Source organism: Ylistrum balloti, unplaced genomic scaffold, assembly GCF_031769215.1.
Source record: "Ylistrum balloti isolate Yb309-2 unplaced genomic scaffold, AGI_CSIRO_Ybal_v1 Utg370042, whole genome shotgun sequence".
Classification (NCBI taxonomy): Eukaryota; Metazoa; Mollusca; class Bivalvia; order Pectinida; family Pectinidae; genus Ylistrum; species Ylistrum balloti.
In genome coordinates, this window is record NW_026782099.1 from 1,188,204 (window position 1) to 1,196,766 (window position 8,563).

The 8,563-nt window shown below is 34.6% G+C and overlaps 1 protein-coding gene across 1 annotated transcript in view; it reads right to left on the minus strand.

The window, feature by feature from the left end:
- The window catches only part of LOC132549113 (disheveled-associated activator of morphogenesis 1-A-like), a 37,926-nt gene extending 29,382 nt beyond the window's left edge, over positions 1-8,544 (minus strand). The window contains exon 1 of the mRNA XM_060213032.1: positions 8,471-8,544. The gene's annotated coding sequence lies outside the window, so the exon portion shown is untranslated. The remainder of the gene's footprint in view (positions 1-8,470) is intronic.
- Positions 8,545-8,563: the final 19 nt, after the last annotated feature.

Consider the following 8,563-nt stretch of genomic DNA (forward strand, 5'->3'; position numbering starts at 1 on the left):
CACTACACAGTGTGGGCCAGATACAACAGGGGCTATCACTACACAGTGTGGGCCAGGTACAACAGGGACAATCACTACACAGTGTGTGCTAGGTACAACAGGGACTATCACTACACAGCGTGGGCCAGGCACAACAGGGACTATCACTACACAGTGTGGGCCAGGTACAACAGGGGCTTTCACTACACAGTGTGGGCCAGGTACAACAGGAACTATCACTATACAGTGTGGGCCAGGTACAACAGGAACTATCACTATACAGTGTGGGCCAGGTACAACAGGGGCTTTCACTACACAGTGTGGGTCAGGTACAACAGGGACAATAACTACACAGTGTGGGCCAAGTACAGCAGGGGCTATCACTACACAGTGTGGGTCAGGTACAGCAGGGGCTATCACTACACAGTGTGGGTCAGGTACAACAGGGACTATCACTACACAGTGTGGGTCAGGTACAGCAGGGGCTATCACTACACAGTGTGGGTCAGGTTTAACAAGGACTATGACTTTAGATGCATGGGCCATGTAGAATAGGGACTTTCTTAACAGATGATTTGGCAAAGGGATGGTTTGATAAAAGTTGGTATTCAAAGGGAAGATTTGTTAAATGTTCCTTTTGTTTGTTCAGTATGAGAACACTCTAGCACAGTCGATCTTAATCAAGATAAAGGAGAGTCGGTTAACATTGGTTGACTTTCTTATTAAGTATAATTGTGTATAGACCTCCAGTAAGGGAGTGGGTTAAAAAGACTATGTTGATGTCACACCTAAAAATAAATTTAACTGAGGTCAACATTGAGCAGAAACTCCAAGCTACTGAAAGTTCAGATATAAGCTACTAAGTCTGATATAAAACATGTGAAACCAATTTAACTTTTTTGCAGAATGTAAAGGCCAACACTGAGTAATATTTGTATAGAATGACGTAAGGGTAAACACAGCTGTATAGGTTTGGGTCTCCAAGAGGGTAGGTACTTACCATGTCTAGAGCAAAATCAATTATATAGAATGCTACATGCCCATTTTCCAAGCTAAATTCGATGAAGTATAATCCCTTTTACTGAAAAACCTGTAACAAGTTTCCCTGGTCTGACTGATAAAGATTTCTAACAGAAGGAATGATAATCAATACATCTATATGTGAGCTAGCTTCCTGTAAAAAATAAATACTAACATCTTAGAGAAATCTACAATACAAGTACAAAACACAGAGGTGTGGCCACTTCAACAATCACATACTCTGGAATAATGCCTATACAGAGAGAAGAAATCAACCATACACATCCTTTATCAACATTGTACCATTTGTTCCATGGCTTAACAATGGCCTGGGAGAATGTGTGTCACCACCATACCTAATGTAACTGGTACAACGAGAACGATTATAAATACTTATCTCACAACTTACACAATTAATAAAGACTCTGCCTCTAGGGTATCCTCGACATGCTTTGTTAATATCTTGTGATATCACTCTAATGTAACCGAATATCCTGGATAAAAATGTCTTGCCTTTAAAAAGTGTAAAGAGACAATTATACACAACTTATGCATAATATCTGGCTTAGATTACAACTTTAGACTTCATATAAAACATAAGCATGAAAAAATAAAACATGTTATCTACATGTGCAAGGGATTAGCTTGCATAACAGATGACAGATGGCAGGATTTCACCGGAAGGCCCTTCCACACTTGAGTACCAATGGTTAAACATGACATCAGCAAAGAAATAAAACTTTTATAAAACTACCTTTACCACTGAGTCAGTGGTGGTCATATAACACACTGTCTAAAAGGCTGATGTATTTCTCCAATTAATTCTACTTTTAAACATGTACATTTCCTGCCCAGTTGATTGGACAATATTAAATAGCTATAATAGTTAATATGCATTTAAGTTCCACAATGTTATATGAAATTGATTAAATGAAAACACCAAACTGATCTACTGGTCCTGCACATGGGACATTTTCCTTTCTCTTCCACTTTTTTGTATTTGTTGGAGATTGTTTTGGCACCTAAACCCACTCTGATGAAAGAAAGAAACAAATATACTTCATATGTACCCATTTAAACCTTTAAATATTGTATAATTTTATGGTGCATCAAAACAACCTTGGACCATTCCTTTCTCACCTCTGGAGGTCTAGCTATCTCTCTTTTGTTTAGAGATGGACAGATGGAAAGAGACACAGACAAAAGGGATGAAGGAAAGTGGGATGAAGTGCCATGACAAGCTCTACTTTTCTTTAACAAGAAGTGTTAAAGATAAATTGACATATCTGGGTCAAGATTAAAACCTCCATGAAAGTCTGATCCTGAAATCTTTTATCACCATTTAATAATGGGACTGGTTACTTTCATTTCCATTGTAACATTACAGTTTCATGGTGTCACATGCACTCTGATGTGTGCAAATATATTGTGGTTTTGTCACAAGCTTTGGCAATGTAAACTTTAAAAAAACAATAAAACACTTGTACATGTAATCAAGAGCCTCATAACAACTCACTTCCTTATTAGAATAAGTATGAAATGGAAACTTTCACTTCTTCCAAGATGATATATATATATCTTCCTGGAAAAAGTGAAAGTTTCCATTTCTAATGGATAAATATGATATATTTGTTAAGACTGCTATATCATGATTAACAGATTTCTCAAGTATTATACAGATAAGGCCTACTGTACCTACCCCTCTATGTCTGCCATTGGCAGGATGGAGACCACCCACTACATCTACCCTAGGCGGGGTGGACACGGCCACTAACAGGCTGGAGAGCCTTGTGTTTATGACCAGATTATCTACACCAAACAAAAACACCACATCAAGGAAAGTGAATACCTTATAATAATGACCTTGGCAGACATCATCACACTCCTGACTTCACATACAAAGATAGCATCATATAGTGCAAACATATTACAAAGGCAACAGTCAATTAACTAATATGTCTATAGTCAGTTTACACAGACAATTGGATGATAGGTATGACTAGGTAAAATGTCAATAGTCTATTGGTATACACATACTCAAACAAATAGTGAAACATTTAGAAATATTGCCAGTCATTGATTGAAATATGTAAATAACAAGCACCAACATAAATCCAATTAATGGTTGACTTACTATCTAATTATGAGGTGTGAATATATGTAGTGTATCTAAAATAGCTACAAATAGTTGTATTGACAAAATACTGTCACTACACACTGAGATTGGATGTATACCTGTAGAACACACTGTACATGTTGACTGGCACAGGTCAATCAATTCTGAAGCTGTCCTGGGATGTTACACCATGCCAACAACCCTGACACAACTATCTTATGGCTGTATATTAATGATAGTTTTATATACCATACATATTTATGTAATTCCCAATGTTATTAGCAGTAAATAATATTATCAATCAACGTCATCGTCTGAGCATGATATAGTAAAGTACATCACGTGTACCACATTCCACTTGACTTGTACACAGTTATGCACAGATCATGCAATCATTTTTATCAATATAAGGACAGTACTACTGTATAAGGTGTGTAACAATAATTATAGGAGCTGACAAGTGAAAGTTAGCTACCTATCTCACCTGGCACTGTAAAGCAAAGTAATACTTACTGGGTCTAATCAGATCAGCTGGTTCTACCTTGTCCTAATTGTAATGTATTCACAAGATCAATACCTGTCATCATCGTCTAGGTACTGTTACACAATAAACCACAAGTCTTACGGTAAATGCTTTTTAATGCATGCAGTTTCGATGGATAAATTAGGGCTGTCCCAGTATATTGGAAAACCAACTGCTGATAACTGCAGTTAAGGATATAATGCTAAGAATATAACAAATTGTTAGTGGTGATGCTTTTATTAGTGAAAATTTTATGACGGACATATTATGATTTACACCGTTAAATCTGTCATAATACATGTATAATCATTCTATATTTCTTGGAAATAAAAAGTACATAACGCTTGTCTTTGCAAACTCAATAATATGCTGTAAGCATATTCAAGATATAAATTTTGATGAAGTCAATCACAAGAATTTACCATGTGATATGTCGAAAAACTTCTTCATTGCAAGAGCAATGGTTTTTTTTGTGTGTGTGTGTGTGATTTGCTTAATTAGAAAGGAAAGACTGCAGTGGCACCAATATTAGCATATGGTTGATTGTCAATGAACCTCCGAGCCAGCAGTGCACAAAGTATGCATATTTCTTGTTCAAACTAAAAACAGATCGTCCCATGGACACTTAAATCAATTTACCAATATGGCCATAATATACTTCTTGTGTGTTACAAAGGTTTTGCCAATAGAATACAGGCATGCTCATGTAAATGAGAATTTAAAATCAATAGCAAGGTAGTATTAGAATTTTTAATGTTATTAAAGAGACTCTGCATATCATTATTGATCCATTACTGAAACAATACCTAAAGGGAATGAGTGGTAGTCAGTTTTTCACAACAATGAAAATTATTGCTGTTGTGAAATAGAAAGTACTTATCATATTTATCTAGCTTGTCCAATATAAGAAAACAATCCATAAATGTATGAGTGACATCAATACATCAATAAGTATCCCTGCAGTGTTTTTACGTTATAAAGGTATTATTAAGTGAGAAGGTTAGATCAATTATTGATGCTTTCTAGTGATGTTTTCATTCCCTCCCCCTCTGTTCAGAGACAGGAAGTCTCCCTCAAGCTCCACTTCCATTCTTAACATTTAAGCATGATCAGCTTGCTATACTCACTTGAAATGATCCCACATTACAACTTTTATATAAAGACAAGTTTAATGATTTTCTTCCCGTTTCTCTCAAACTTTTTGTTAAAATATTGGAAAGAATGTCTCTAATAGTCATAGCCAACAAAATTACCCATACTGATAATATTTATTCCTGAACAAATTCTTACAATTTACCATCAATTTTTTTCCTATTCTTTAATCTTATGACAAGAAAATATCTGGTAAAATCTGAAAATGTATTTATAAGACACCAAAACAATATAATATGAAGTTTATGTTTTCCTAAGAACAGTTATAAACTAAAGTTAAGTAAAAACAATAACAGTGAAAAATCATGAGTGGCTCTCCGAAATGTATGGGTACAATTACACATGGTTAAAATACATGTTGATAAATAGGTGTTGATGTTTGTCTCACCAGTAGTCTACATTCTTTGTGGTTCTGTGATGACTCTGGTGATAAGATACAGTCCTGGGTCATAAACAACCTCAGATATATACATAGGCCACTGTTACACTACAGATACAATCAGTTTTATGATCACAGACTACAATAACAATTGAAAAACTCACTTGATACATAAATGAGTAAAGTTTTCAAAAATAATAAAAACACCAAATTTACATACCAACAAAGGCATTCTCAACTTTACACTTAGAGTGGATCACATGGGGTTTTCTGACCTTTTGACCAGTGTGTAGACTACATAAATCAGAGTATAGGTAGTCTGATCTGACTACCTAGGCACCACACAAGTGTGAAAGGCTGACAAGTTCTGAGTAAATACCTCTGGACAATAACATTCATTTATTATTAGTTACAGGTCACTGCCGTCATGTCATTAATACAATCAACTGTCTGCTAGACTAGGCCCAAACTATTCTACCAAAAATAGGAATCTCCTCAACAAAAATGCCAATGACTATTACAAATTCATATCTTTAAAGGGGGAAGTTGTTAACCTGTAGGGAAACAAATTGATTACAGGTACATGTTTTTATGCCTTTATAAATGATCTAAGAAGGATTTGATGAGGAGTTCATGTTCAGATGTCACTACTCTAAGGCTGCAGCTGTAATGTTGGTTTTCTTTTCTTTTCTAAATCTTGATATTTTCTTTATTTTTCATTTTTTTTCTCATTTTGTATTTTGTTATCCTGACCAAGAGAAACAATTTGTATGTATTAAACTTGAAAAAAGATTTTATTGCCCAGTAAGTCCAAATGAAAAAAATATTTTACTGAGTAATATATTCAAACATCGCTTGTTTTAGGACCTCATGTACATATGTACCTAACCAGGATGTGATTGACTGAAAAATTCTGTGATTTGTTTAAAATGTGACATCATCATGAGCACCTCACGGCACTTTATGCAATGTGATGTTACCAAGATTAAGAAAATCACCAAATTTGAAGTTAAAGTTGTACAATGACATGTTCACAAATGTTTACGTGCAAATCAAAGTCATGTGGTCAACAGCATCTTGCATTCATTAGGGTCAGAGTTAGGGTAGGCTTGGTAAAAGGAAGAATTCTTAGAGCCATTTCATGTGAAAAAACTCTTATGAATTCCACATAAAACACCTATATGATATTCCTTTTTAACAGTTTAATTGCCATTCTGTAGCTTTAAATTTACAACATATTACCAGAGACATATATAACACATAACACATGTTATATACGTCTCTGATATTACTAGTTATACTGTGTAAGATAAAGTTATGATGGTTATAGCTATATACATGTTATATATATGTGACTGTAAAATAGAACCAATCTTTCATCAAGGATAAAATACTTGTACTGAACTGTATATTGTTTGGGGGTAGGGTAGAGGACAGTTGATTGTAACCAGAAGTTACCATAAAATCAATCATCATAAAATTGTAAGTCTCAATCTATTTCATTTCCAATGTTCCTGTACCCACTAATATAATCTTTGAATGAAATTTTCATTAAACTGTAAATAAACTCCACTTTCATTTGATACATCACAGCATCAAATTTTGCACTTACTATATGGAGTCAACTAATGACTCACAGCAGTTGAATCTTTCATGATGTATATCACCAGCTGAGATCTGGTAATCAAGTTTTCTCATGTCACAAATCAACACATCTCTTAAGGGAGTAACTGCAAAAATTTAGCTTGCCTGTCATGAGTAGCGACAAGGTCAATGAAAAGGCAACATAAAAAATAAACAGCCATCTCAAAAACATTCACAAAATATATACATACCCTGGGAAAAACTACCATACATATACTCAAACATATATGTTGTCTCTCACATCTAGGTCAGCTCCACATCACTCATAGGAATGTCATATACAATGTACACAGGGTAGCTCAGTAATCCCATACCAGGACTCAATACACATGTAGATATAATGAAATGTTTTATGCTTACATATTCAAGACAAAAATGTTCCCAAATAATTCAATACTGACAGCGTAAGAGACACCTGACAGGGACATAGGATAACTCACAAATACAAGAATAAAAATAGTCTGCAGTATACCACAATGGGTCACCTGTATGGTACTGTAGACTTATACAGGTGGTGAACAACTGAAGTGTGACCACTGCACATGCCAGTAACTTTCTGTGTCATTCCATCAAGCTGTCAATTGAGTAATAAATAGGGACACAGTTATGGGCAGTACACAACCATTATATACCTATAACTGACCCTAAATGTCCATTGAGAGAGGTTGACAAGGGCTAATGACATGAGTTAGAATGACTTAATAGGGGTTAGGTATACAGGTGTTACTTTTACAGGATGAGCTAACTACCTTAAGGTGGGTGTGAATATCTTCATACACCTTCAACTTACACCTTTTGTGGTCAGGCAGAATGTGTACAGCAATGTACTCAAGCCACAACATGGTTTCAACAATCCCTAGATTACTGTCACACATTCCAACAAAATGAATACATGATCATGAAAAAATTCCCTGATCTTGATGAAGATATATGAAAAGAATCAAATGATAAGTTGTGTCACCTAATAACTTGAGTTCCAAAAAACAAATTAATGAGGTTGTAGGAAAGTTTTAATGTTATAGAAATATAACTGAGTTGACATTATACATCATAATAACTCTGCTTCAATGTGATTTCTGATAAATGATAATATTTAACAATTAAATTTTCCAAAATTCAATTAAGGGGCAGTAGGATAAAGTTGAAGCTACACCAATTTGAAAATACAAATCATTTTATATAAACTTAATCATATACAGAACACTCCTAATATCTAGCTATTCTAAATGTCAGTATCATATATATACTGATATATTATTTTTTCTGAATATATTCTATCATTATTTTTGTGTGTTAAATATCAACCTTATTTCTTTTAAAATTTAATCAGCATATTGAGTTCAACGCGATAAACGAGAGGCTTTGTTTCGCTTACTTGCACTTCCATGAATCACTAATTTATACTGCAACCAACCACTTGTCAGCTGCTGTAGCAGTAAGTGCATACAATATGCTAAATAGCCGGTTGAATTAGAAAACACTACCTCGCTTGTCTCAAAATAAAAAATGCTGACAATAAAAACAACAGCTGTCGTTCGATGAATAAAATTTAAATATTGTCAACTTAAGTAAAATATAGACTGATTATTGATGCGTGGGATTAGCTGAATGGCTCGACATTTCAGCTGTAAAAAAAATATGAAAATGACGGTGTTACCTGTCTCTGTACGTGTCCTCCCAATCATTCAGGTAGATGAAATCATTTGTTATCGATAATTTACGGCAATTAGAATTCACTTGAGTAGAAACC